The 27,500-nt window shown below is 38.7% G+C and overlaps 1 long non-coding RNA gene across 1 annotated transcript; it reads right to left on the bottom strand.

Annotated features, from left to right (window-relative positions):
- Positions 1-1,756: 1,756 nt before the first annotated feature.
- On the bottom strand, positions 1,757-10,203 carry LOC120311097. Its single transcript, XR_005557522.1, has 3 exons — positions 10,066-10,203; positions 9,132-9,196; positions 1,757-2,833 (listed from the first exon to the last, which is right to left on the bottom strand). It is a non-coding gene; the product is annotated as an uncharacterized LOC120311097 (long non-coding RNA).
- Between the last annotated feature and the right edge of the window lie 17,297 nt (positions 10,204-27,500).

The following is a 27,500-nucleotide window of genomic DNA, read 5'->3' on the forward strand; positions in this document are numbered from 1 at the left end:
AACCAAAATTAAGTTTAAATTAGCAATAGCAATAGCATTTCGACTTATATATCACTTCACAGTGCTTTATAGCCCTCTTTAAGCGGTTTACAATCTAGGTCCTCATTTTATCGACTTCAGAAGGATGGAAGGTTGAGCCGGTTAGGATCGAACTCCAAGCAGTAGGCAGAATCAGCCTGCAATACTGTATTCCAACCACAGCACTACCATGACTCTAATCCAATTAAACATAGTATGGATTACTCCATATTAAAATGTAAATGTCCTATAGTATGGGTGCTATTTGGGGAGTGAATTTGATGAATCACATATAAATGCTCATTTTTGGCAACTGGTTCATATTTATGACGGTTGCAGTGTCCTGGGGCCATGTGATCTCCTTTTGCGACTTTCTGATGAGCAAATGACAATGGGGAAGCCAGATTCACTTAGCAACTGGGTTACTAATTTAACTACTGCAGTGATTCACGGCAAGAAAGGTTGTAAAAGGGATAAAACTCACTTAGCAACTGTCTTGCATCACAACAAAAATTCTGGGCTCAACTGAGGTCATAAATCAAGGACTACCTGTAACTACAGGTAGTACAGGTAGTCTTCAACTTACAACCATTTGTGACCAAAGTTACAATGGCACTGGAAAAAGTGACTTATATTGATTGATTGATTCCCACCCTTCCCTCCTACATGATTAAAGGAAAAAGAATGCTGTTTGAGTCCAATTATAAAAGCAGGTTGCTGTCTTCTTTATTATTATTGGTATGACTCCCAGTTTCATGAATAGGCCAAGTTGCCTTTATTTCAAATCTAGTATGATCTCTACATATGTGCTGAAAATTCACAAATAAGGATAGGATTTAAATACAGAATTTTGTTGATTAAAAAATGAATGCATATTGGATACTCCTCCCTAATCATGAATTAAATGGCACATGAATCTAGCCTCATAAATTAAGGCTTCATCAGTTGTAGTTTTATAAACATTACAAATTCTATAACCTGATGGTTAATGGTGGTTCATTGTCAATGAACTTGAGTAAGTTCTGCATTAATTGTGAATAAAGAATCAAAATGGTCATTTGAGTTGCAAGAGATGTCAAAGATTTTACTCTAAAGTTTTGTTTTATTCAAATAAACTACTGAAAAAAGAAAACACAATTCCATTCTTTCAACATGTTAAAGTAGAGAGAAAGATTTCACAAAATTGCAAAACTTCAGCCATGACTTGGAGTTTTAGATTGTTTTTCCATGTTATGAATTACTTTGATGTTTTATTTGTTTGATTAATTTATTCATCATTTTCTTACATAGAATATTTGTGTGTGTGTGTATTCAGAATACCAACTTTTTATTTATTTATTAAAGTTTTAGCCTGCTGCAATAATGCACATCCCAGTGGTTTAAGAAGAATAAAAATACCCATAGTACAAGTAACATTGTAAAAATGAAAACAAGACTGATAACTGATGTACTGTAAAGCAATATCCAAACAATTCCTTCAGTGTTATCCCAACTATCCTAAAAATCCTGGGCGAGACATATACTTTTAACTTGCTTCTGGAAGGCCACCAAATTCAGGACAAGTCTGACCTCCAGTGGACATCTATTCTATAACATGGAGGCCACAGTGGAGAAGCATTTCTTCCAAGCATTGACATCTCCATTGACATCTTCACACTTCTGATTTCATGACAGTAGGAAACTGTCAACAATTCTTCCAGGTGGTTTATGAATGATCAATGGTGGGAAACAGTTCTGAAAGTATCTCAGCCCCAAGCCATATAGGGCTGTATGGGTCAAAACCAGGATCTTAAACTGCACCCAGAAGCCTATTAGCTGCTTTTGCAGCACCTGAGGACAGATGTCATATATTAATAGCATCTTGAATAGAAAGATAGAAAAATTGCATTTTCAACAAACTACACTTTCCAAGTATTTTTAAAGGCAGCCCTACGTTGAACACATTACAATAGCCTAACTAAGTGGTGATGAGAGTATGAATTACTTTGCAAGGTTCTCCTACCAAGGTAGGGCTAGAACTGTTGCATCAGCTGAAGTTGGACATATGATCTCCTCTCTAGGGCCTCTATCTCCCCGTCAGCAATAGCATCAATCCAGGATGACGACTAAGGCATGGAGCTGCTCACTTAAGGACAGTACAGTCCCTTCAATAGACAGTATTGGAGCTGGCAGAGAACCTTGATAAACAAAGCAGCAACTTAGTTTTGCTTAGATTCAGCTACAACTGGTTTATTCCCCTCCAGACCTTGGCACCTCTAAATAGTGGTAACATGTCTTTGACTACTTTGTCAGTGTAGTCCAGGCTGGTGATATATAATTGGGTATCAAATTGATGCTACCATCCCCTGAGCAGACAGGTGATCTTGGCAGTTTCGTGTAGAGGCTAAAAATAAGGAGGCCGGGATCAAAATCTACATCACTCCACATATAAGAGGCCACTGAGCTGACCTCAGATTAAAATTAACATTAAATATCATAGATCTTTTACATGCTGATTTGGACCAAAGAGAAGGTTTGAAGAGAATATTTCAAAACCTGGGAACAAGTCAGATGAAGACCCTTTGTGTTCTCCCTTGTGGTGGAAAGATGGGCTTCTGAGAAAGGACAAATTAGCCTTTTGGGGCTTTAATGGTTCATACTGATACCTTGTGTCAAGTAAGCAAACGACAATCAGTGCAGATCTTTCAGTTCAGACATCCAAAGTTCCTTTATCTTGCATAATGAACAGCCTAGTTGCCACATTTGGGGTGTTTATTATTACATTTATATTCCATTCTAAAGAGTTCATTGAAGGTGTTCACTCCGTGTGCATCCACTGTAAAAGAAAGAAAGAAAGGCAATAGCATTTTAGGGATAATACTAAAACTGCTTCTGAAGTCTATCTGCTGAGTGACGAATGGACTTCCTTGTGCACTTGGTTGGCCACTGTGAGAACAGGCTACTGAGCTAGATGGACCAGAGTTCCAATTCAACAGGCATTGCTTATGTTCTTATGGTCTTTCTGTACTTAAATTGGTTTATAACAATTAAAGAAGGTACAGAGTGTTAAACAGAACAGCAAAATCACTGCAGTAAAAATAAGCATTAAAATCAAGATTATTTAAATGAATTAAAATTGAAAAGCTAGGTGAACAGTTACGTTTTTGCTGTTTTCCCAGTACAATTTTTGCACCATTTATTATTACTGAACACTTTTCTCAAAGGCAGCCCCACAGAGACCATATTGCAGTAGTGCAAAGTGGCATGCTGTGAAAGGCTAGAAAGGTGTCACCAAATTTAACTAATTTGGGAAGTTTCACATCTGCTCTAGACAAAATCCTCTATTGTGCATTATTAAAGGAAAAGATTGGGGGAGTGGGATGATGTTTCCAACATCTTCTAATTCATACTTTAATCCAATATTTCTCAACCTTAGCAAGTTAAGATATGTGAACTTCAACTCCCAGAATTTCCTAGTCAATATGCTGGCTGGGGAATTCTGGGAGTTGAAGTTCACAGGTCTTAAAGTTTTCACAGTTGAGAAGCTAACTTAATCTTTTAATCACCCTGCTACACTGGCTCTCTTGTGGTTATATAGTAGCTCCAATTAGGTCAAACCGTTGCAATTTTTTTGTTTAAATATACGGAAAACAAAAATCATACCACAAAATGCAGCCTCAATTGAGAAAGAATAAAAATATGGTTATGTCTAATGCTCATGGGATTCATGTGAACACCGAAACATTGTCTTGGATATCAGTCCTTGTGATCTGGGGCTGAACATGCCCTAAAATTGACCACATTTAATTGCATGTGACAGTTAGCCTTGTTTATGAAAATTGATTTCGTGGCTTGAAATAAAGGCACTTTGAAATGTTAAGTTTAGAATAGTTTTGGTAAAATTGCCCGTGTTTTAGCTACAGCTTTCCTTTTGATATTCTGAAAAATACAAGATGAAAGACAACTCATAACGTTAACTCTCCAGAGAATATGTTTGCAATGCCTTTCTAACATAAGACTGGTACTTCAGTTTTTAAGCTGTGAAATCTTGTGAGTTTACTGTGATTCACAGTATTAAAGGAACTAAAGAAAGTAGCTTTAGTATATCTCCCTGAACTGAGTTGTGTTAGTACATTGGATATTGGATCGAATTAAAGTCTCTTTAGGGATATTGTAAAAAGATGCAAGGCAAAGATGTGCATCTATCACAAGGGATACCTCCAGGGCCACATGCACTGTGGGAGAGAGGATTGGCCTCTAGAGCAACCTCTGATAATGTTGCTGAAAGTGTTGCTAAAAATGGTACCATGGTTCCTTGCTGTTTAGAGGTGGGCAGCACCCCCACTCATTTTAAACAAAACTTATCCCTCAGAAATGAAGAGTTGCTCTCATTCAGTGAAAGGCTGCCTATCCTAAGGAAAGCATTATATAATCATTACTTATGCTTAGTCGTTTTCCTTTTCAAAACCAATTTAGGCCAAGCCATTTAAAATAGTATCCCCTACACGGACAAATAATGCAGTTCTAGAAACAAACACACAAGTAACAGGGTAACAAAATTAGTGTCAGATCAGTGGCATTTTGTGGGTGATATTTGTGGTCTTACATATTCATAATGGAAAGCAACTTGGCTGTGGAATCGTAAAATCCTTTAATGTATGCAATTGGAAGGAACTTTGGAAATCATCTAATCCAGGGGTGTCAAACTGCCGGTTCGTGGGCTGGATGCGTTATGGCGAAACTGCGCACACCCCATTGCTGGCATTGGAAAAAAAGTCGCGATACATTGTGACACGTGATGTTGCGAATTTGACACCCCTGAACTAATCTAAAGACTCACCCAGTACAGGAATCCAGGATTAACATTTCACTGATTGATGTCCATTTAACCTCCTTCTAGGAAAGGAGAGTCCACCAGCCTTCCAAGGCAGTATGCTTCACTGTTATCGCTCTTAGACATTAAGATTTTTTCACCCTGATGTTTATTAAAAATCGATTATCCTATCATTTACAGGTAGTCCCTGATTAATAGCCACTGGTTCAGCAACCACTTGAAGTTATGACAGCACTGAACAAATGGTATTTACAATCAATCCTCAAAGTTCTGGCTGACTGAGAACTCCTATGGTTATGTGATCATGATCCTGCTGATTGACAATTGGCTCATACTTGATGGTTGAAATGTCATGTGACAGCCATTTGCAAATTTTCGTGCCAGCTTCCCAAAAGCAAAGTTAATGGGAAAGCTGGCAGGATAGGTTACGAGTTGGTCTGGTAAACTGCTTGCATTCCAGTGACTTCCCTCCCTTGAGGAGCTCAGATACAGCACCTCACTGCCTGCAGTGGCTACCTGCTCACCCTCTCCCACCTGGCACAGCCACTTACCTGCTTGCGGACCTGATTGACTACCTGGAACTTGTAATTTCCTGTTGGCTTCCTATTGACTTTGCTTGTTGGAAGCCAGCAGGAAATTGTGAGGAGGTCCTCACCTAACAATCCACAATTGTCTCTTAATGACAGCAATGGAGGGCACCAGGATTGCTGTCGCTAAGTGATGCAGTCATATAGTGTCATGCTTTTTGACTGCATCACTTAGTAATGGAACTTCCAATCTCAATTGCCGTCATAACCTTAAGACTAGTTGCAACTAATTGTTTCTTGTTTTGTCTTTTGGAACAAGTTCACCACATCTTCTACATGATAGACCTTAAGTTTTTTTTGAAGGCAGCACTCATGACTTCTCTCCATCTCCTTCAGGCTAAGCTTTTAACTTTACTTCATATGTTTTTCTTTCTACTATCTTAATTGTCCTTCTCTGAATAGTCTCTAATTTGTCAGTTCTTCCCTATATTGTGGTGCCTAAAATTGAATGCAATATTTATGTGTGTGTGTGTGTAGTTTGACCAATATTTAATAGAGAAAACCATTGACTTATCCTGATCTTGACATTTAGGATTGGTTTTTTTTACAGGGTTGCATTGATTTACAGCCATTCATTTAGTTACAACGGCACTGAAAAAAGTGAATTATGACCATTTTTCCCACTTATCACTGTTGCAGCATCCTCATGTGATCAAAATTCAGATGCTCAGCAACTGGCAAGTACTTATGACGGTTGCAGTGTCCCGTGATCAACTTTTGTGACCTGCTGACAAGCAGACTCAATAGAGAAGCCAGATTCACGTAACAACCTTGTAATCAACCTAACAACTGCAGTGATTCAACTTAACAACAATGGCAAGAAAAGTCATAAAATGGGGCAACACTCATTAACAATGTGTCTTGCTTAGCAATGGACATTTTGGGCTCAATTTTGATCATATATCGAGGACCGCCTGTGTATTATCGGCTCATATTCAGCTTATCCAGCGCACTCAGATGCTTTTTTTTGGTATATAATTTTAATAAAACTTTTAAACAAGAAGATAAAACTAATGCAAACTAATCTAAAGTATATGGGAAAAAAGAAAAAGAAAGAAATCAAAGAAAAAGAAAAAGTGCAAGGAAATGAAAAAAATTAAGAAAAATAGAAAAGAAAGAAAAAAGATAAAGAAGTGGCTTCTGATATTCTTCACAGCCATTATAAATACAAATACATTTTGATCTCGATGCTCTGCTTCCCCAGGCCTAAGAGGCCGAGGCCTCCTTGCTCACGAGGAGCCTAAATTCGGCCCAGGTTAAGATGTAACCTGCAGGACAGAGACTAGTTGGGAAGGAAAGGAATGGTTTTCTCATCAAGGAGGTAAGAATTTTATCAGAAATAGCCTGAACTACGAAAAATGTGTCTTAGGAGCAAAAGACTAAGTCTAAAACTGGGGCATAGGGACACAGTAGAGGTGTGACTTTAACTCTGACTTAGTCTTATGGGAGCAGGAAGATTAAGACAACTCACCAGTGGATTCTCCATCCAATCATGCTGGAGAACTCTCTCTCTCTGTGTGTCTCTGTCTGTCTCTCTTTCTCTGTCTCTCTCTGTCTGTCTGTCTCTCTCTGTCTGTCTGTGTCTCTCTGTCTCTCTCTCTCTGTGTGTGTGTGTCTCTCTCTCTCTGTCTCTCTCTCTCTGTCTCTCTCTGTCTCTCTCTCTCTGTCTCTCTCTCTCTCTCTCTCAGGGAGATCCAACTTTGGCAACTTTAAGACGTATAGACTTCAACTTCCACAATTCTCTAGTCAACATGGTTAGCTGGAGAATTCTAGGAGTTGAAATCCACAGGTCTAAAAGTTGCCAAGGTTGGACACCCCTACTCTAAAGTGACAACATGTTATTCTTTCTATAATATATCCTATCTAATAATCAAAATCGGAAATCAGAGATTCTTTTTTCATTTTTACACAAAAAGTCCATAGAAGGCTTCCAGTCACCAATAAATGTAGCTAATGTTGTTTTTCTAATCAAAGTTAGTTATCCATTTCAGCAATATCTGCCAATGCTATCACCCTCTGATGCTTTCTGCATATCTTGCTTCCAAGTTTGGTTTTCTCCTCCACCCTACCTGTGTATCTTTAACATTTTCTACCAAGATAAACAACTTTACATTTACCTCTTTTTCTGTTGAGAGTCATCTTTGGATTTCTGCCATTCTAGCTTGTCAAGACCCTCCCAAACTTTGATGCTATGTTCTAAGGCAGGGGTATCCAACCTTGGCAAATTTGGCGACTTTAAGATCTATGGACTTCAACTCCCAGAATTCCCCAGCCAGCCATGTTTGTTATTCCTCCTATCTTTGTTTCATCTGCAAATTTATTATTCATATTTTCTAAAAAAAAACCCCATTAAATCATTTCTATTGATCAGCACAGAGTGTAGAATGGGGCCCCATGTCCCAAAGGTATTTTTTCAAGAGGCAACTGGACCTACTTGTTTCTCTTTGTAGATGTTTGGCTTCTCATCCAAGAAGTTTCAGCTGAAGAGCTGAAAAACCTTCCTGGATGAGAAGAGAAACTTCTTCAAAGAAAAACAATAGGTCCAGTTGCCTCTTGAAAAAGCACCTTTGGGACAATCATGACCTGGATAACTGAGAATTTCCATAGACATTTAGCAATGGAGACCCATGTTATGCTCCTTGACCCTTTCGAATTGACATGGAGAAAAGGACACTTATTTGGTACAGTTCTTCAACTAATTCTGTACCTAATAGTAGCATAATCCAATCCACATTCTGCCATCTTCTGTTTTAGAATCTCACAGGGTACTTTGTCAAACACTTTGCTGAAATCGAGGTTCCATCATAGTCTCATGGATGACTAAGCTGATCACTCAATCAAAATAGAATATAGTGCTTTGACATGATCTATTCTTGATAAACTTATGCTGGCTCCTGCCAAGGAATATGTTCTCTCCTAAGTGCTCACAAATTGAAGGCTTATTAAGAACAAAGAGTTATATTAATTGCAGAGGGATACAAATGTAACGAATGATTAGTCCATCCTAGCGTTTTGCCTGATATTAATTTCAACTAGTTACCCTAGTCTTTTTTCCCCACCCACCTCTTTGAGGAAAGGAACAATGCAAGTAGTCCTCAACTGAGCCCAAAATTTCTGTTATTGAGACAGTTGTTAAGTGAGTTTTGCCCCATTTTACGACCTTTCTTGCCACAGTTGTTGAGTGAATCACTGCAGTTGTTAAGTTAGCAACACAGTTGTTAAGTGAGTCTGGCTTCCCCATTGATTTTGCTTGTTAGAAGGTCACAAAATGTGATCACATGACCCCAGGACAATGCACTGTCATAAATACATGCCAGTTGCCCAAATTCTGATCACATGACCAAACAGGGATGCTGCAACGGTTGTGTAAAAAGTAGTCATAAGTCACTTTTTTCAGTTCAGTTGTAACTTCGAACGGTCATTAAATTAATGGTTGTAAGTCAAGGACTACCTGTATTTCCTTTTCTTGGGTCCTCTGACATTAGGTCCATTTTCATGATTTCTCAAAGATGACAGAAATAGGCTCTGAGATAACATCTGCAAGTGTCTTTAAGAACTGCCCAGAGTCCCAATTTAGTTGTACAGCATCGAAATGTAAGAAATTGTTATATAAAAATTGGTTTGGCTCTACAGCCTTAAGCTCATTTATTAATTTAAATGATTCATATAGCCACCTATCTCATAACAGTGACTCTAGTTACCATTTTATTTACCTTGGGTTGCCACTTCCTTCTTTTGTTGATCATTTCATCTAGGTCCATTTGAATAGAAGTTCTCACTTTTGGAAAACAAGCAGAATAGCAATTGAGAAGCCCTGAATTACTCTTGCAATGGGTCTATTTTGTGCTTTCTCTTCTTTTTATTGCTCACATAGTCCCCAAATACTATTTTTGATGCTTTTAGCTACTGCTGAGTACGCTCTTATGCTTTAACCTTTCTAATTTAATTTCTGCAGGTATTAACTACTTGATGGTACCCCTGCTTGGTGATTCCACCCACCTTCTATTTTCTATACATGAAATTCGTCCATGTATTTTTCCACACATACAATTCATAGCTTGTCAAAAGCTCCCTATGCATCCACAGCAGCTTCCTAAGCTGCCCTCATTTTTTCCCCCACTCACTGGAATAATGTGCACTTGTAGTTTGAGTATCTTGTTTCTGAAAAGATCCCAGCTTTCCTAGGCTTTAAACTGAGGACTTCTGTCCATGGGAACCCACCTAATTCTTCTCTAAGCCTGCTGAAATGGATTCTCCTGCAAAGTATTAAGAACTTGTTTTGTACTTTCTTCAATCCCAAGGTGACACGGTCATTTTTCTAAAGGTCACATATTATTTCTTCCATGTACTTGGGATGGGCATACAGCCTATGTGATCATATTAAGTAAGCACACCTCTCAGCCCACACTCATGTGATAAAGCAGATGTCTTTACAAATACATTGCTTTCGAGTCTTGATGGAATTAGAATGAAGCCAGGACCAAGAAATCTATTTTATCTTCAAATGTTCCAGCACAAAAATATGTGGAATTAGTAAGCATCATGATGAAACAGAAATCTATATATAAGGAACTACATTTGTATAAGGATACCTTTCAGTATTAATATTAAAGTGTGCAGCATGTGCAAAGAAGGAAAGAGGTATACCTTCATCTGGCTTGTTATTCTTAACAAATGCATTTTTTGCATGAGTTTCTTGTTCACTGTAATAATGCAGTAAGTAATGGTCCTATTATAGCTGGAGATCAGGAGATTAAGATTCATGTCCAAGGCGAAAGGATCTGGAAGCATGAGAAGAATCAGGTTTGGTGGGCATGTAAAAAATTCATTTTCGATACAAATAGATGCATTAATTCATAAGATTTTAAAGGTTGAAGTACAATTGAAATCAAATACGTTTCTTTTGAGACTAAAGAGAAGAGCAACAAAGATGATTAGGGGACTGGAGGCTAAAACATATAAGGAACTGTTGCTGGAATTGGGGATGTCTAATTTAATGAAGAGAAGAACATGGGGGGACACATGATAGCAGTTTTCCAGTATTTCAGGGGTTGCCACAAAGAAGAGGGAGTCAAGCTATTTTTCAAAGTGCCTGAAAGCAGGACAAGAAGCAATGGACGGAAACTAATCAAAGAGAGAAGCAACCTAGAACTAAGGAGAAACTTCCTGACAGTTAGAACAATTAACCAGTGGAACAACCTGCCTCCAGAAGCGGTGAATGCTCCAACACTGGAAGTTTTTAAGAAGAGACTGGATAGCCATTTGTCCGAAATGGTATAGGGTTTCCTGCCTGAGCAGGGGGTTGGACGAGATGACCTCCAAGGTCCCTTCCAACATTATTATTATTATTGACAAGCAACTAGAAAAAAGTCACAGAACTTTGTTTTTAAATAGGACAGTTGCAATGAGACTATTATATGCTTAAAAATAGAAAGACTTGACTTTACCTACAACAGAGGGACAGTTATTGAAGATGATGGAAATTGCAGAGATGGCTAGATTAACCTCTTTGAATACTGTAAAAACAATATCTACATTTATGGTCAACTGGAAAACCCTTATAGACTTTTTGCATGAAACAGAAAAAATGTAGTTATGATTTATGGTTCTGAAGATTAGGAAAAATGGATATTAGAAAAAAGTGAAGGCCTTTTGTAATTATAGAATAAGAAATAATTTTATAAATGTACTTGTATTTGCTGCAAAAGAAATCAGAAGCTTCTTTTTTTTCATTTTTCCTTTTCAATTCTTTTCAGCACTTTTGCTTTTCTTCCTTCTTCCTTTATTGCTTCTGTGCTTTATTCATTTGTGTTAGTTTGTATGTGCTTTGTTAACTTTAATAATGTAACTGTGTATTTAAAAGAATCATGCTGAAATGGGTTCATCTTATCTTGCATACAGTGGCACACAGTGGTCAACCAAAGATATTCAGATATGATAAATTTACCAGCATGGAGAGGAAGATGATAGATTTCTTTCCATTGTTGCTCCTTAGCAACTAGTTATCAAAGACTTGTGATCTAGAAAGTAGTGATTTAGGAGATAGCACTGATAGCCCACTTGTCTTTGAATTGGTCCAGTCCCCCTTTTAAAATAAACCAAATAGTCACTATCCCTTCCTTGAGGGCAAATTCTATAGTTTAACAAAGGAATGCCTAAGAGCTCAATGGAAAGAAGAATCCATCTATTTTCCCAGTCAATACACCTCATCCATGTGCTTAATTATAATTATTATGAAGTAGTCCCAATGCACCTTTTGAAATGTTGGAACCCAGATATATTTATGGAACCCAGATATGGTTAGTAAGTCACCTGACACATCTATTTTCAAGTTTCAGATATTAAAAAAAACTTTGGGTTTTGATGTTCACTTGAGTATTACAGTGCCGTTATTCCCACTTAGTTTAAATTTTAAGAGTGTGGATTCTTTTGATTCAGAAACAGCATGAAGGGGAAAAAGAACACCTCTTATGGTTGCAAGTTGCTGAGAGGAAAAGTCATTACTTTAACTGTGCAAAATACAGATTTTCCTCCCACACCTAAATTCAAAAACTAAGTCTGGAATGTAGAATTTAAAAAGATAACCAGCATCTGACAGGTGAAAGCTCAGCAGTTTGTCAACATTCCATTGGAAGGCTTAGAGAAAGCTGTACAGTGTGCGTTTTGTCAATGATTCATAACAAACAATAGGTGTGCTGAGATGGGGATAATATTGATTGAAGACTGTGGGAGAAGCTTTTTAGGATTTCTTAAAAAAAAAAAAAACAGCCACAAGCAGAAATAGTGGGACGCATTTGCCTTGATGGTTCTTTAAAAGTTGTTTCTCTCCTCTCTTTTCAGTTGAGAGCCTGCCGTGAAATATTTGCAGTACTTCTGGCAGTTGAGAAGCATCTATTATATAGGTATAATAAATATATTTGTATTGGAAACTAAAACAGCAACAGAATAGCAGAGTGCTTGTAGAATGCCTGCAGTCCATCATCTAAATCTTTACTCATCAAGGAAACTCAGTGATGAATCATTAAAATAAGATACCATTTCCCAGTGCTGTTGTTCTGTGAAGGCTTTAGTGCAGGGGTAGGCAACCCAAAACACTTAAAGAGCCACTTGGACCCGTTTCCCACCAAAAACAAAACACTGGGAGCCGCAAAACCCTTTTGATATTTAAAATGAAGATAACACTGCATATATCCTTTTTTACCTTTATTATAGGTGTGTGTGTGTTTGTGTGTGTGTGTGTGTTTGTGTGTGTATGTATGTGTGTGTGTATATATATGTATATGTATATGTATATATGTATGTATGTATGTATATATATATATATATGTAGGTCTTTGGTTGTTCGGGTTTTCTCCCGCGTAAAATTGGAAGTGTCTTGGCGACGTTTCGACGAAGTCCCATTCGTCATCTTCAGGCTGGTGTTTTCAGCTTCGTGCTTCGAAGCACGAAGCTGAAAACACCAGCTTGAAGATGACGAATGGGACTTCGTCGAAACGTCGCCAAGACACTTCCAATTTTACGCGGGAGAAAACCCGAACAACCAAAGACCTACATACAAACACCCGCGAAAACCTCAGAAAACATATACACACGCACACACACACACACACACACACACACACAGGTAAAAAAAGGATATATGGAGTGTTATCTTCATTTTAGATGTCAAAAGGGTCTCTCTCTCTCTCTGTCTCTCTTTCCCTCCCTCTCTATCTGCCCTTGGTCTGCCACTCCTCTTCCCCCGCTCTCTTTCTTTCTCTCTCTCTCTCTCCCTCTCTCTCCCTCTCTCTCTCTTCTCCCTCCCCCCCCTCCTATCTGCTGCTCACCTGGCAAGCTTCAAGCTGTTGTCCAACAAGCAACCTCGTCTCTTTTATGACTCATGGACTTCAACTCCCAGAATTCCTGAGTCAGCCTAGCTGGGCCAGCTAGCTCTCTCCTGCCCTTCCTGCTTCCTGCTTCCTGCAGAGATGCAGCAAAGGGAGGAGCTCCGCCCAGTAAGCTTTTCAGCTCCTCGGAGAATACTGTGAGTGCACTCTCTTTTACACATACACACAGACACACACACACACACAGAGAGAGAAGCAGGGAAGCGCAATTGCCTCTCTCTGTCTCTGTCTCTCTCTGCAAAGGCAGAGGAGGCTGGGAGCCACAGGGGAAGGCTCAAAGAGCCGCATGCGGCTCCAGAGCCGCAGGTTGCTGACCTTTGCTTTAGTGGTTACTAGTTGGTAACATTATTAAAATATGGAACCAGAATAGTGTATTCGCAAATCGACTGAATGTAATTTACCACTGGATAAACCTGTGGAGGTCATGCTTATTCAGCACCAAAATTTGGACTTGAGTTGCAAAAAATCTGCCTGGATGCTTATCATTGAGAGGGGGGGAGGGAGGGAGGGAGAGAGGGAGAGGGAGAGGGAGAGGGAGAGGGAGAGGGAGAGGGAGAGAGAGAGAGAGAGAGAGAGAGAGAGAGAGACTTTCACTTGCATACAAGTTGTTTGAACAATCTGCTCCAAACATCTTGGACTTGAAAAACAAAAATTAAATTCATATTGAGGCAAAACTTGTTTTAAGCCAATGTTAGTTTTAAGAAAAAGTATGCTAGCTTTCCATCAGTGTTAAACAGCTTTAATACGCATACTAGCACTCAGTCACAAAGACACATACACACAGGAAAAAGGGGAAGGAAGGTGAGAGGAAAGAAAATAGCACATTTTCTTTTCCTCTCCCCTTTTTTTATTTTTAAGTTAATTTAGTCTAGTTTAGGTGAGGAGTTCTTGAAAGCTGCTGATCTCAGGTAAGTCTAGATCTCAGCAACTTAATCCCAGAAGGACAGCTTTCAAGGAACATTACAAGAAATATCATGACAGGAGGAATAACCATTGTTCAGTGACTGAATGCTCCTTTCTGGAAATAACTGGACCATCTAGTTATGGATATTCTTTATTTTGAGCAAGGAATCAGACAAGAAGCCCTATATGTTTACAGTTCCGTGCTTGTATTTCAAATATTTATATGCCACTTATTAACCTTTTAAAACAGGTCCCAGGTAGAGTCAATTAACAACCATGAAAAGTCAATTTTAAAAAAAATGTTTGCCAAGGCAGAGGTTATACTAAGGCGGTAAGCTCAAGGACTGAAACTATTGGCCCAAGGAAAGTATCTGGAATTCCTCAGCCTTGCTTAACCATGCAGCAAATTGCATTTCAGAAGCAAGTGTTTCAGGGAACATGAAAGTGATGCAAGCAATCTAAAGTCACTGTGGTTTCCTCCTCGTAATGCTTTTACAGCTCTTCTTTTTCTCCTTGCCACTTGTCTTTTGCCGGACAGCTTCAGTTGTCTGGGTGCTAGGAAGGGTCTTTTGCTCCCTCTGATTCATTCTTCCTTTGAAAACATTTTCCTCTAACAATTTAACCTTTTTATTTTACATGTGGCAAAATTACCGTTCTCTATTCTTCTCCTACAACTTTTTTTTTAAAAAAAATAACTTTATCGTTTTCTCAAAATATAAAATACAAAGAAAAATTCAAAAAAGCAATCGAAAACTGGAAAAAGGAGAAGAGAAAAGAAAAAGGCACCAACTTCCAGCTCTCTTTAGCACAGTTAAAGATACCAACATTACAATCACAACTTTTTACTTTTACCACGACAATGTGTACAAACCATTTCTATTTCAATTAGCAAAAACAAAAATTGGCAAAAACATCTAATTAGCAAAAACAAAAACAAAATTTTATTTTTCTTTTTCATTGCAAGCACAAAGTCTGGAAACCATTTCAAAACAGAAACAAGATTAAATATATTCTCTTCTTTGGACAAAAAAAACCCCTCAGTTTGACCATCTCTGCAGAATTCAAACACCAAGAGAAGATTCAGAACATAGAATAACAGTTGGAGGGGACCTTGGAGGTCTTCTAGTCCAACACCCTGCTTAAGCAGGAGACCCTACACCATTTTAGACAAATGCTTGTCCAGTCCCTTCTTAAAAGCCTCCAGTGTTGGAGCACCCACTGGTTGATTGCTCTCATTCTCAGGAACTTTCTCCTTAATTCTAGGTTGCTTCTCTCTTTGTTCAGTTTCCATCCATTGCTTCTTGACTTGCCTTCTGGTGCTTTGAAAAATAGGTTGATCCCCTCTTCTCTGTGGCAGCCCCTCAAATATTGGAACACTGCTATCATTTCACCCCTACTTCTTCTTTTCACTACACTAGACATACCCAGTTCCTGCAACTGTTCTTCATATATTTTAGCCTTTGTCATCTTTGCCATTCTTCTCTGCACTCTTTCCAGAGTCTCAACATCTTTTTTATATTGTGGTGACCAAAATTTGATGCAGTATTCCAAGTGTGGTCTTATCAAAGCATTCAAGATGCCCTCAAGAAATGGGGAATCTCCAGCCATCAGCCTATCAGTCTACAATTTGTAAACATTTTAAAATGCTGATAATAATTGATAGGATCTAGAATTAATCAACAGCTAAAAGGGAGAAGATCACTGCCCCTGAAATAAAGAAATGGGATGCTAAACAGTGTCATTTCTCATTTAGTTAGTCTCATAGACTAGTCCCATTTTCTAGTAAACTAGTCTTGATAGGAAGCACATCTGAAATAATTAATAAAGGTTAGGAGGAATTCCAAAGGCAGTTCTAACAGCATTCTAAATAGAATATTTCTTTTCATGCAAGCAGCCTGATAGTTACTGAAATAAAATTCTCAGTCATAAGAAGTTGATATGATAAAACAAAACAACCTTTAATTCTAAACATTATAAAAATAAGGTAAAACTAGGGTGAACTACATTGTGTGATGCCCTTATTGTAGATTTGTGCTAAAAATACCCTTGCAAACTATCTATAGCACTTTGAAGGTATCTCCAATTTGCATAAATATAGTTCAATATTTATAGATCAGTAGATATAAAAGTGCATTTAAAAACAATTACCAAAATGCATTAAAACAGAAACCTCTTTCTTATCTTCTAATTAATTCAAATAATTGAACATTGGTTCATAAAATTTAAATATTAGATAAAAAGTTGCTTACTGTCAATTGCAAATACTAATATAGCTTGTAGAGAGAGAAGAGAGGGTGGCGTTGAAATGCTGCCTAAAACTCAAAGTCCATAGAATTAGATTAGAATGGCTATTATTTAACTGTCCACCCACCCACCCACATACAAATATTTTTATGTAATTTTGGGGCTGGATTTTTTTATTAAGATTTGAAAGGCAACACAAACACAAGGCATTTGCAATGTGATTTTGAGAAGACAAACCACATTCACCAGCTTATTTCATAAGATCATCAGCTGGTATGATGTGCAGAAGCATTTGGCATATCCTTTTGTATAATTCCTCCCCATTTTAACAAATGTGGAATATTTTTGTATATCAGTTTCACATAATAAAACTATTGTCCAAGTGCGACATAGTAGAAATTTCAATCTGTCTACCTAATGTGAATTCTTGACTCAAATTAAAATTAAAAATATCTTTGTAAAATATCCCTCATTGTTCAAACATAATTCTGGATTGGAGACAGGCTATTGGGATGACTCCCATGGTTCAGATAAATGGGTTGCCCTTTAAAGATGGTTAAATCATAAGATGCATGTTGACTATTCATCCTTTTCTATCTCTCTTTCAAAGATATATCACACTGTATACACTTTTTCACTTGGTTAGACAGATATTGGGACAATTGGCAAGAAAATCAGCTATGTGGCTATTATTTCAGAAAAATAATTAGCCAACTCTTCATACATTCACATTCTACCTCAAAATTGCATATATGTGTTTTAAGAGCTTATTGGAACATCAGCACACCCAATCTGTTTACACAGTAATAATACCATTATTGCCATTCATGGTTTATGCAGCCTGAAGCCACAATCCAAAATACACTTTGGAAATTTATAGCATCTTCTAGAGTCACCCAACCATTGCTATGCCCAAATAACATAATCCAGACAGGCTTTATATCATTCTTCAATGGCTGGGTGATGCAATAAAGCATTAAAAATCACTAGTGTGGAAATGACCTAAGGCTACAATCTCATACTTGCTTACTTCAGAGTAAACAATCATTGAAATGTATTTCTGAGTAAACATATGTAAAATTCTGCTGTTAAGGTTTGGGTTTCAATCCAGTGATGACTGTGCAGGAATGGAACCATGTCTTCCATTCAGAGAAGGAATTGAAGTCTATTGGGAAACTCTTTCACTGATGAAAAATGATAAAGATATTCAGTTTTGTCAATTCCTTTTTCTTTTCCTCCTCCAAAATTTTACTATGCTGCTTCATTGTGGAAGGAGTTTCCTGAGAGGAATCAATGAAGAATATCGTAATGTAGCTCACAAGTATATATTCCCAGCAAGATCACCAAAATCACAAAGCAAGCAAGAACCTACTGTATAATGGTCAGCAGCAATATAGGTAAATGCTGAAGGTATATGGTCACTTTAGTGACAATGGTAAAGGCATTGTTTTATACAATACTGCACAGGAGAAGGCTTTATCAAGAAAAACATATGAATAAATATAAAGCGTTTGACAATATAGTGCTGGGTGGTGACCCGTTAGGTTAGATAGCATTCAGCATGCTACTGAGGAAGAGCTAAAGATCTTTTAGAGTATTAATGGTATTTATGATGTGGTTGCATTAATGCCTTCCAGGTGTCTAGTTACTTATGTTGCCATGCAAGAAAAGAAAATCAAAGAGCTGCAAAGATTACAGTGGAAATCTGGCACATAAGAAGCAGAAACATGGGAAAGCTCATCACAGTGAAAGATGAAATTAATTGACAATGCATTGATATCTTTAGTATGCACAATCTGAAAAGACTGGAAGTTGGCACATTCAGTCAGACTATCATACTTAGGATATGAACAACAAAAATGGAATGGCATTGCTTTCATAGTTAGGAAGGATTTAGCAAGGACAGTACTTGCGTACCATGTAGCCAGTGACCCAATAATATCAATTAAACTTTGTGGACAAGCTTTTAATATGACAGATATCCAAGATTATGCTGCAACCATTGATGCAGAAGAAGAGGATGTTGATGTGTTTTATGGTCAAGTTCAATCTGAAATCAACAGATCATGAAAGCAAGATGTGCTGCTTGTGGTTGGAAACTGGCATGCTAAAATTGGAAACAGCAAACAGGAAAAAGTAGATGGACCATAGGGCCTACTGTAGGAAATTGAAACAAAGCAGAAGAATGAGTCATCGGTTTCTGCTAATCCAAGGGCATCTTTATTGCTAAGAGTTTTCAGACAATCAAAAAGATACCAAATACCTTGATGTCACTGGATGGAGGACACAGAAATTGAATTGACTATATTTTTGGTAAAAGGAGGAGGAAGTTGCTCAATTAATAAAAGCAGAGCTGTGGCCAGGGATTGACTGGAACAAATTACAAACTGCCCATGTACAAGTATGAAACCAAGCTAAAGGATAACCAAGAAAACAAACAAGTGAATCATAGATAAATCCATCAGAGCTGGCTCAAAAACAGTAACTGTGAAAGGGACTTTGGAGTCCTAGTGGACGATGACTTAACCATGAGCCAGCAATGTGCAGCAGCAGCCAAAAGCTAATATAATCCTGGGTTGTATAAACAGAGACATAGAATCAAGATCACACAAAGTATTAGTACCGCTTTATAAAACCCTAGTGAGAAAGGAAGGAGATGGAGAAGGAAGGAGATTGAAGGGGGAAAGAAGGAAGGAAGGAAGGAAGGAAGGAAGGAAGGAAGGAAGGAAGGAAGGAAGGAAGGAAATTTGAAGGGGAAAGAAAGGAGATGGAGAAGGAAAGAGATTGAAGGGGGAAGGAAGGAAGGAAGGAAGGAAGGAAGGAAGGAAGGAAGGAAGGAAGGAAGGAAGGAAGGAAGGAAGGGGAGAGATTGAAGGGGAAGGGATGGAGATGGAGATGGAAGGAAGGAAGGAAGATTGAAGGGGAAAGGAAGGAGATGGAGAAGGAAGGAGATTGAAGAAGGAAGGAAGGAAGGAAGGAAGGAAGGAAGGAAGGAAGGAAGGAAGGAAGGAAGGAAGGAAGGAAAGAGAGAGATTGAAGGGGAAGGGATGGAGATGGAGATGGATGGAAGGAAGGAAGGAGGCAAGGAAGGAAGGATTGATCTTTGGAGAGTCATGTTTTCCCAGATGGTGATGAACTGCAACTCCCAGCATTCTCCACTCTTCCACAGTGCTTTTTAGAGCTGCTGGAGATGGTAGTCTGGCGGAGAGCCAAGCGGCGGCACCTCTGGGGCCTCAGAAGCCTCGTGGAGGATCTGCGTGCCTCGGAGCTGTCGGCCACCCTCTCACGCCCGCCAATCTGGAGCCCCCCATCCTCATCCCAGCACCTCTTTCTCTCTCCCAGCTGCCCCCTGGGACCTGCCCGCCCCTCCAGCCTCCTGAGCACCATCGCAGTGGCGGGGTCACGGGAGCCCCTTTCCACGCCTTCACCGCTACAATCCTTCCCCAACTCATCGCACGTGAGAGGGGCATGGCCAGAGCACCAGCTCCTGCTTGGAAGACGCCGCTCCTCCCTTCTTGGCCCAGCCAGCTGGCCTCTGACGCACATGCAGGCATCACCGCTGCCTCGCCCTCTTCCTCGCCGCCTGGCTGCTTCCGAGGCCCAGAGCCCGGTGAGCAGGAAGGAGCTGCTCCTGCCCGCCAGCCCTAGGGCTGCGCTGGGTGCCAGAGTGCAAGGGAAGCTCCATCGCGGCACAGAGGGCGGCTGGGCAACCAGGAGGCATGGGGACCAGGTCAGTGCCACAGCTCAGCTCAGCCAGCAGCGGCAGCAGCGGCGGAGCAGCCCAGTGGCAGCGCCAGCAGCAGCCCAGACCCGGCTCGGCCCGACCGCCCATGCAGCTGAGCTGGCCTGGGGCGGCATAGGCATGCACAATGGCACTGCGGCAGCAGGAGCAGGCGCTGTTGGAGGAGAAGGGCACCCTGGAGGCAAAGGAGCCGGCGGAGGAGAAGGAGGGCAGCAGCAGCGGCCGAATAGAGGAGTGGTGTCTCGGTTCCTAAGACCATGGAAATATTTGTTTTCCGATGGTCTTAGGCGACCCCTGTGAAAGTGTCGTTCGACCCCCAAAACGGTCGCGACCCATAGGTTGAGAACCACTGGACTAAAGGGTAGATCATCCTGGGACAGGTGTTTTCTCTGTGGTCACTAAATGTCAAGACCAATGTGATAGCACATGATTAATTATAACCAATTTCTCAGTACAGTTCTCACCTCCACCTCTCATATTTTTCAGAAGAATTCCCTAACCCTATAAAGTAATTTCAATGGTCATAATGAATTGTAAAGGAAGGACAAAGTCAACAAAAATACATTCTCCCTTTGAGTCATGAGATCATCCTTAGTATATTGGGTTGTACTCAAATACCTGAGACTCAAAACAACACTGTATTCTTTATTCTTTATCTTCTTTCATTTTTTTTTGCTACAGGCAACTCTACAAAACACCCAAAGCAGTTAGAATTCACCGTTGTTCAATGAATCAGTAATAAATTATTCTAAAATAGAATCAGAAGAACACCATCTCAAGACTGGTAAGCTAAGACTTTTTTCTATCTGTTTTACCCTAATGGCAGTCTCCAGATGTATAGGGATTGTAAATTCCAGAGTTCTCAGCTGCCATGGTTATTCTAAGAGTTGTAGTGGCACTTGAAAGACAGCAAGCTGAAGAAGGCTAAAATATATTTCATATCTTGCTATCTCACACAAGAACTAGCACTTTATTTCTTTGGCTGTTTATTCATATGATTAGAAATACCACACTCATAGGGCCAAATCTTCCCTTGCATTTAAACATGGCACCATCATATCTTGATAACAGCATTTTCTCTTCTTGTTTCCATGGTGTTACCTTCATCTCATCTCCAGATCATGAATGAGAAAGGCTTAAATCAGCCTTAGCTGAATGAATGCTAAAGAGCATTCTCCTATCCCTTTTCTGACACCATCCAACAGTAGCTTCAAGGTGGGTAAAATCTGTTAAGTTTTGTCACCCATTCCCCTTGGAGGGAAGACAAGAGACTACAGTGACAGAGATAATAAAGGAAAGGGAGCATCACATTTCTTTCTGGTATATTTTTCTGCAAGCCCTAAGGATGGATGTCCAGTGTTTTATATAACTCAATAGTAGAGAAAGGCCCATTCTCTCTCACACATCTGTTTTGTTCCTTGTTTCTATAGTATAGAAGTTATAGAGAATTTGTGAGAAAAGCAATGTATTCCTATTCTTTGGGTGGGCACCACTTTAAAGCTTTTATATGCCCAAGTTGGAGAGTAAATCTACCCTTGCTTGAAAAGCAGTGATTAGAGTTTTTAAGCAGCACAAAGATTTTATACAGAGTGGTATCATATTTGAGACCAATTAAATGTCATCTTAAGTACTTAACTGAAGCATTTTTATGTGTTTGGAATCAGCTAAGTGGAAGGTGCCAAATTAAACTTGCATTTAAATTTTGTCACACAGTTAATCTCTGGAGATTATATACCATATTTCAGGAATGATTTCAGAAAGCTTTCAGTAAGTCTTTGTTAAGTTTGCTCAAGTAGACACAGAAGCTTTGATAAAAAAAGAAAACAGACGGACAATTCTCCGTGTCTTTCCTTTTCCCAAGGGTGAACAAAGGGGTGATAACTAACTAGACAAGTGCTATAATTACATTCAAAGTAGTGCTGGTGACATCACATATAGGATGTTTCAGGCAAATGACACATTAGTAAGGGCATTTGCATTAATAACACTTACAAAAATATTAAGACAGACATTGAAAGAGAGATTTATATGGGGTTATTTCATCTGTATTTAGTTTGCAAGTTATAGTATTATCATGAGTTCTTCCCTTCCCTTCCCTTCCTTTCCTTCCTTTCCCTCATATCAATTTCCCATGGAAAATCATATTTGTATATGTTCAAATATGGAGGTTGACTTTGTATCCTATATTCTATTAAATAATGGCTTATACATCTTAAAACTTATTATACCTTATATACAAGGTTCAGTCTTCCTGATGATGGGGAGATCACGGCTTTTGTTTTAACTCACCAATTTCTAAATGTATCAAGGTCAGTGGCAAAATATTTATGGCTTTGGCTTATAGGGATCAACTAATCCCTTTCTCAGAGTTTTGATTGTTTTGGGCTTTTATATACAGAATTTTATATATGGCTTTTACATATGGAATTTATACACAGTGTGTGAAATGTTTAACTACTGTATATGCCAGTGGTTCTCAACTTGTGGGTCGGGACCCCATTTGGGGTCAAACAACCATTTCATGGGGGTCGCCAAACCACGCTGTCCACCATTTTTTCCCTTTTTCCTAGCTGCCCTACTCCCTCTTATTGGTGGCCACACCTACTTGGGGGTCACCACAACATGGGGAACTGTATTATGGGGTCACGGCATTAGAAAAGTTGAGAACCACTGGTATATGCTTTGATGCTTGCCGGTTTGGTCTTGGACTATAAATTAATACATAATAATAAGATGAGTAAAAAAACCCCTAATATATTGGTATCCCATAAAATAATCTGAGAGAAAAAAAAGAATAAAAAAAGCTCGGGATAATGGAAATGAACTATTGCATAGATTCATTTTTGATTACAGATGAATCCTGGTAATAGGTTCAAACTGGTATGTAAGCATTGCCAGATGTATTTATCCCTGGTTTGCACTGTACGTTATCCATTCACATATTAATTTTCTTTTGTTGTACAATGAGATAGGAAACCATAATATGAAATTATAACATCATAGAATTGGGAAGGGTCAGTTAAGTCACTGAGTCTCTCTCTTTACTCAGTGTAGGAATCTACTTAAAGCCTGCCCGCAAGATTGAATAGGCATCAGAATGAAAGGGAGTCATAATATACCTCATGCATCCATTCTCAAATGTGTTCTTGCTGCCAGGAAGATATTTCTGACTTCAAGTGGAATCTGCCTCCCTGTAACTTAAATCTGTTGTTCCATGTCCTGCCTTCTGGAATGATACAGAAAAGTTGTCGAACTGCTTCTGTGTGACATCCATTCAGGTATTGTAACGTGCTATCATATCGATCCTCGGTCTTTATGGTTAAGCGTGTTTAGCTCCTTTAGTCTCTCTTCAAGTGGCATGAGGTATACAACTGTTAGTTCCACGATTGTGAGCAGTATTTTTCTGATAAGGAAAAGGTCAGAGAGAATTAAGAATTTCCTAGTGAATAGTATACTATTCACTACTATAGCCTATAGAAAACAATAGTTTGAAACATGATAGCCCTGGACAAGCTGAGAAGATGCAACAAGATTTAGAAATAGTAAGCACCACAACCAAAACTTGTAGTATAACACCACAACTTTGTAAATCTCTACTCCCTGTTCTATACATTTCTTCCACTTTTGGCTCGACTGTCATTTTGGCATTTAGCCTATATGCTGTGGTACAAGTTTTGGTTGTGGTGCTTACCATTTCTACACACACACACACACACACACACACACACCAAAGTTATTATGTAAGTTGCAGTTAAGGTATGTATTCGCCAAACAGCAATTGTCAGTACTTTTTCCTGGAAAATTAAATGTGCACCAAATATATAAATACGTATATGCATCTTTGAGGGTGGCTTCTGAGATGATAATTACATGAACTCATATCATGTGATTAATTCATATCATGTGATTTTCATCTATAGGTAAACATCCTAGTGACCACTGAATGACAAACGTGTTGTTGTATAACTTAGAAATATCTTGAATGAGGGTACATAATAAAATCCAGCCAACAGGCTACTATGGATGGGGAGTGGTACTGGCAAAAAACTCAGATATTGATCTATTAACTAAAATGTCCACTGATTAAAAAAAAAACCAGACATATTCCTGATAGACTTGAAGGTTGTCAAAACTATTTCAATTCTCAAAATTGATCCAGAAGTTTCCAGAAAAAAAATCTTTCCCATCAACCTAATTTCTATCTCAAATAATGGTGAAAAGTGAACAAATATTGCTGATAAGAAATAACCAACATAGCTCCTTTAAAGAAAATTATTACTATTATGTATATTTTTAATTCTTCTGGAGCAACCAATATCATGATTAGCCACACTTATGATTTGGGAATTTCAGAGCACTTAGGAGAATGCTTTGTTTTACTGGTACTCCCCAATCCACAAATGATCTAAGGCTATGCCTTGGATGTCATGGTTACATTTGAATAGAAACAGATCCTCTTCAATGAAACATCATATGGGAGACTCATATTTTTTTTCTGGAAGGCTATCTTATCCTTCTCATCCATGCAGTGAAGGAAAGCCTTGCTAGCTGACTCTTATATGGATTGGTCTACCAGTGCATGACTTTTTTTATTAATCTCCAAGCCTTTCTTTTGCTTTTCCAGATGCCTGCAAACCTCAAGGGTGCCTCCACCTCCCCATCCTAAATAATCTCTTTTGAACTAACACAGACCTTTTTGAAAATTCTTTTTTCTCTTATGATACCATCATAATCAAAACAACAGGCAACTGATTGTTCTTCCATTCCTTGTTCTTTATGGATCCATAGAAACCCCACAGCAAAAAAGAACTGGTGTTTCAACTTCATAGAAACCAAGTAGCAATGTTTCTTTGTGCAACTTAAAAAAACAAAATAAAGAAAAAGTGAGTTTTGCAACTGTATGGGTCGGATGGGGGGAAGCAAAGTGGACAGAAATTTTAAAAGGCACCAACTGTCAATGCAAGCATTTAATGGAAAATACTGTAAGCTTCTAGGACAGTGGTTCTCAACCTTTTTAATGCCGCGACCCCCAACTAGTCGTAAGTCAAGGACTACTCAACCATTGTAAGTTGAGGACTACTCAACTGGTGCAGCACCATTTGCAGAATGGGACTTTTGGCGAGTTCAGCAGGCTAGAGACAGCCTGGACAATTCCTATTGGCTTTTGAAAGCCAATAGAATTAGACTCTATTCAAGAGAGTCTATTCTATTGGCTTTCAAAAGCCAATAGAATAAAAGGGAGTAGCACAGCTAAGGAAAAGGGGAAAAAATGGCTGACTGTGTTGTTTGGTGACCCCCGTGAAATGGTCATTCGACCCCAAATGGGGTCCCGACCCACAGGTTGAGAACCACTGTTCTAGGATTAAGGATAGTTCATTGACTGAACAGACCATCCTTGCATCATTCACAAGTTTATAAAAAAACAAGAACCAGCAGAGAACATAAATTTCCAGTAGCTGAAAACGAAAAGGGCTGCCAGGACAGTAATCAGCTGCTGGAGATGGGAAGGACCTATCACAGCTAGTCCCTGAACAATATACTAGCAATTCTGAGAGTTGCAATCCAATACCACTAACTGCAGTACTATGCAGAGGAAAGCTATTGAGTGTACATGCAAACAAATAAACAAAAACAATTGCAAATTTTCTTCACTTCTCCAAACTGCTGCACAAAATAACTATTTAATCTTGAATGAAAATAATTATTAAACATGTGAATTCATCACAGTGAATTAACAGTTTATGTATTCTTGGGATAGCTTTCAGCTAAACACCATCCCATTGAACGAAATCACTTTTGATGAATTGAGACCAACATATTCACCAGCTGTCAAAAGTCTTACTGTTGAGACCAAGGCGACACAGTATTGAATAACTGGAGGTTGTATAAATATTTAGAGTTTGGAAAAATAAAAAAAATATTTTAAAAAAAGTCTTACTGTTGCTTGAAATGTTGAACACATAGTTCTCCCTTCCTGTCTATGGCTCCTTGTCTTGAAACTTGACTTCAAATGGACTGTTTCAAGTGGAGGAATGTCCTCTGTTAGTTAAGCTATGTAGTCATCCTAAGCTGATCCCAGGTCTAGCTAAACAGGAGAATAAAATGCTGGGCAGTGGCTAAAAAAAATAGTGCAAATTGAGATGGAGAATGGGAATAATCCATAGTTCATACACAAATTGTTAAATAATTCATGCATTACATGTTTGTAATGTGAGAATTCACCCTTAGTTATGTAATTAATGACATATCTGAATCTGAATGTATAGCTTTACTTATATCTCCCATTGAGAATTATGAGGATGTGTCAAAGAGTAAATTGCCCTACTTAGCTTCATAAACCACCATTCTTCTCCTCTGCTAGCCTGTAATGGGGGAGGGAGAGAAGGAGGTTCCCAAGCCAACAGTTACTACTGACTTGTCTGGGACTTCTTAATGTCAGTTCCACTAAGTAGTTACTAAATGAAACATTTAACAAGGAAAAGCAGAAGAAGGTCATGTCAGGATTTTAATTGACCTTGAAAATGCGGCCTTTCCAAAAATACACTTTTAAAAAATTCTTTCTGTAATTAAAAGCATGTAGTAAAACCATCCAGTGGTGGGATTCAGCTGGTTTGCACCACTTCAGCAGAACCGGAAGCTATTTTTTTGTTGCCTGGGCCCAGAATGGACTTCCGGAAACGGCATTCACACAGAGAACTGGTTGTTCACATATTTGAATCCCACCACTGAAACCATCCCTACTTAACAACATCCTCATGTTAGGGGTCTTCCTGGAAACCTTCTCATCATTCCAAGGGTTGCTCATTTTGTTTACATCTCTATCACGGAAATCTATCTCCAGAAATGTTGTCTAAATTAAGCAATAACAGATTCTGACAATGGGAAATATCAAAATAATTAATCATCAGGAAGTACCAGTGTGCCTTCAAACAAAGCTGTATCATTTCAGTGAAGGAAAAAAAAAAACAAAAAAAAAAACCATAGTGAGTCCCAGGAATACCAGTAAGAATGAGGTTCTCAAACTTTGCAGTGCCATGAACCAGCAACAATTCAAACAGAGTTGACATTTCTCATCATCTTGACATCATTAGTTCAGGAATTTACTCTAAACAACCCAAATTGATTAAACTTAAATGGAAAGCCTTGATAACTACAGTGGATTGGGAATATAAGATTGACAGAAAAAAATATTCTATCTGAAGAATATTCTTTGAGATGGATACCATTCCTTGATAACAAAAGGTTAGAAACATGTGATTCTAGTTGCTTTACTCAGAGGAATGATGCCACAAGAAGAAATAGCTTGA

This window comes from Crotalus tigris, unplaced genomic scaffold (assembly GCF_016545835.1).
Source record: "Crotalus tigris isolate CLP2741 ecotype Arizona unplaced genomic scaffold, ASM1654583v1 scf7180000018308.1980950, whole genome shotgun sequence".
NCBI classification, from domain to species: domain Eukaryota; kingdom Metazoa; phylum Chordata; class Lepidosauria; order Squamata; family Viperidae; genus Crotalus; species Crotalus tigris.